The sequence below is a fragment of the Marmota marmota genome, unplaced genomic scaffold, assembly GCF_001458135.2.
Source record: "Marmota marmota marmota unplaced genomic scaffold, marMar, whole genome shotgun sequence".
NCBI lineage: Eukaryota > Metazoa > Chordata > Mammalia > Rodentia > Sciuridae > Marmota > Marmota marmota.
Window position 1 is genome coordinate 4,415,037 of NW_026000130.1, and position 3,921 is coordinate 4,418,957.

Sequence of the window (3,921 nt, forward strand, 5' to 3'; positions counted from 1 at the left end):
AGAGAGAGAGAGAGAGAGAGAGAGAGAGAGAGAAAGAGAGAGAGGTGTAAATCATTGATCTGGCAGTTTTTCCCACCAGGAAAACAAAAATATGTTCCATTTTAGAGAAATGAGAAGGAGGAGGAAGGAAGCCACGGTGCCCTACTGTAGGAGAGCTCTTGCTGCTATAAATAACTGTCCCCAAAGAAAACATCTGTCAAGACGCATTCCCTTCCGGAGAGAAGAATCATGTCCCCCATCCGTGTTGTGTTGGTATTTAAATGACTCAGGGGGGTGCACAGGGGACGGGGAGGATGGGGACACAGAAAGTTGATGGATGCTACACGGAAGCCTTTTCCCCAAAAGCAGTTCAAGGTGCCGGCGACGAGGGCTGTGAATCCAGATGATGATGATGACATCCATCCTCGCGGAAGCAGCGTGTTTATTTACCCCGTTTGCAGGTTTATCGACTCCCCCCAAGGTGACAGTCTGCAATCCGCCAGCGCACAGGGGGCGACCCAGGGAGAGGAGGACCCCAAGGAGGACAGGGGGGAGGAAATGATCCAACACTGATGCCCTCACCCCAGCCCCAGCCCCGCGGCCTCAAATCCAATTTCAGAAGGCGGCCGAGGCTCCGAGCAGGGCTCTCTCTCAGGCCACTGAGGGCCCGTTCAGTGAATGAGCATTGTGCAACAGAATGTGTTGCCGCAAAAATGACTTCTGTGCATTCTGGAAGAATCATTTGCTGAGCAACGAGGGAGAAGGAACAGGCAGAGCAAGTCACCCTGGGCCGTGACCAGAGCTTCAGGCGTTCTAAAGTGGGACCGAGAGGGAGGAGGAGAAATTCTCCTCCGAGACACGAGTTAGGCACCCAAGCCATCGCCACCATTCCCTGGGCTTCTAGAAATTGCCACATCCGGGCTTATTTAGAAATTCTGAGTGTTTTTCCAAAAGATGGGGCTCAGCTAGACAGCTGTATTTTCCAGAGCGTTCCAGGTCCAAAAACCATTACGATACAAGAGTGATCCCGTAGATAACTACCAGCCCCAGCTAAGCCACCGTCACCACAGGACAAAGGATGGCTGCCATCCCTCACACCTCTTCAGGCATCATGACCAGCGCATTCCTCCAACCAGCACACAGTAGGCGCCATATCTGGCACATAGTAGGTGCTAAGGAAACGCCTGCTGATTTTCTAAAGAAGCAAATCAAGGAATAGGAAAGATACTGAGTGAAGGGTCCCAGCCACCCGCCGCCACAGGCCTGAGCCAGTCCCCGAGCTGCCTTGGGTTCCATTCCCAGTGTTATTCAGCTGTTTCTACTCTCTCGCCCCTGCTTGGAGTCCCCCAGCCAGCGGTGCGGTACAGCTCACAAATCCTGGTCCTCAGGAGTCGCTGGTTCCCAAATTCTTATGCAGCGATGTCCCATGAGTAGCTCAAGGTCTATCCGAGAGGCAGTTTGCAGTATTTCAGCTCACTCCATGACCCACAGCACCCCGGGAAGCCCCTGCCTGGCTAAAGCTCGACCTCCCTAAACTCAGTTCAGCTCTTCCTCATCTCAGCAGCCTCCCTGACCACAGAGACAGGTTCTGCTTCTCCTCTAACCACAGGGGAGTGAGAAACCATGATTACAGTGATGATCACAGCTAATAGTTATTAGATACTAAGTATGTGCCAGTACCATGTAGAATATCACCAAATTATGGCCAGAACCCCGGGAGACAAGAGACTCTTATTCTCCCATTTTGCACCTGAGAAACCAAAACTCAGAGAGGCAAAGCAATTTCCCCCGAGGTCACACAGCAGTGGAGAAGATGGAACTGGACTTTGAACTGGTTTCATAGTCTGCGTTTAACTCCTGTGCTACATCCTGGAGGATAAAATGAGTTCAGAGCCAAGAAAGGAAGGAGAGGGTCTGGCAAGACACCGGGAAGGGGTGCTGCCCAGGAAGCACCTAGCAAGGAGACTGCTACAGGGCTGGGGATAGAGCACCACCAAAACAGAAGTAGAATCTCAAATAGAGTTTGAGATTTTGCACCGCAGAGCTCTTTAGCAATGCCTGAAGATATTTGGGGTTTTCACTCCTGGAGGTAGAGGGGTGTTGCTGGCATGGGGTGGGGTTAGAAGCACAAGAAGTTGGGGGGGGAGCTGAGATGGGGCCTCAAGCGGGAGCCTCAAGCAGGCCAGACTCTGGCTGGGAGGTTGGTTTACAGGTTCCCATGACGACGGCCAAGCAATGATCTTGGACTCCGCAGCTCAGTGGTTCTCTACAAATCCTTTCCTCTCGGCTTCAACCACCACCGCACCCCGACATCTGCCCCCCAGAGATGAAGGGTCGAGTCTCCCCGGGAAATACCGCCCAGGAAGGAAGCGCGGCCTCCACCCTTTCATCCGGACAATGGAAGGGAAAGACTTGGGTAGAGGAGGAAAAAATGGGGAAAAATCCCATCACCAGGAAGAGAAGGGGTGTTCCCAGACCAGCTTCGAAACCTAAGGAAAAGCCGGAATTGCCTCCCCAAGAAAAATGTGCGCATGCACACAACGTGCTGCGTCTACAGCTTCAAGGAGCCTTTAGATCCCTTGGGGCCTAAATTATAGAGTTAGAAATCTAAATTGGTGATTCTCAAATTAGAGCAATTAGGAAACCCTATATCGCTGTTCGGGGTGGCCCACGCCTGTCATCCCAGAGCTGGGGAGGCTGAGACAGGAGGATCCAGAGTTCAAAGGCAGCCTCAGCAAAAGGGAGGCCCTAAGCAGCTCAGTGAGACCCTGTCTCTAAATAAAGTACAAAATAGGGCTGGGGATGTGGCTCAGTGGCTGAGTGCCCCTGAGTTCAATCCCTGGTGCCAAACCAAACAAAAAACTCAAAGGTGAAACTCTGATCTGGAACTCAGTGGTTCCTGACCAGAGGTGGCTTTGTGGTCCAGAGGGTACTTAGCACATGAACTTTCCACCAGGCAGGGGACAAACCTGTCACAGAAACACCTTGATAAAGCCAGACACCCCACATGGACACATCCAGGCTGACACCTTGGTACAAAAGGCCACCTTGTCATTATTTTTTTTTTTTGATCCATAAACACATCTCTATATTTATGTATTAGATACAGGCACGGGGAGGTGGGCAGGGGCACGGGACTCTCCACGTGCCCCCGCCTCCAGTTCCACTCACCCACACACAGAAGCAGCAAGGGCGTTAAATGTGGCAGCTTTGAGGGGGGAGGGGGTTTAGGCCTGGGCTTGGCTCCTCAGGGATACTAGCCCTTGAGACTTAGGAATGTTCCTTCAGGGAAAATGGGTGGAGTTTTAATGAGGTGACTGGGACAGGGCTTGCCCTACTTAGTGCCCCTGCCCCTCGGTAGATCCTGGGGCAGCCAGGGCCTTTCTATTCCAGAACTTCCAGAGACTGGGCAAGATGGAGGCAGAGCAGCAGAGAGATTTGCTCTAGGGCCACTGAGCCCCTTAGGCCCACGGCTAGGTGGGATGGGGTGGGGTGGGGTGGGGAAAGGGAACCGGGATAGAGGTGAGAGGGAACCTCGGCCTGCCTGAAGCAGGAGACCCCAGCAGAGTGAGAGAAGGCAGCCAGGCCCACCCTTGGCCTGGGTTGCAGGGGTCTGGGCTGAGCACAGTGTCCATTTTCTAACAGTCCAGCAGGGAAGGGGCGGGCAGGCAGGAGGCAGGGCCAGGCCCCAGGGGGTAAGGACATCTGTCCAGGTTATGGGGCCTCTGGGGCCCCTGGCTGGAAGCGGGCTGTCTCCTGGAAGATGAGCTCTTTCAGCCTCTCCTTGGGTAGATCATCCAGCTCCATGTCAAAAGTGAAGGGCTCCTCGGCTACTGGCTCATCCGTGGGGTCATAGTACTGTTCCAGGTAGGGGTGAGCCAGTGCTTCTTCCACTGTGATACGTTTGTTGGGGTTGAAGGTTAACATCCGGTCCAGCAGGTC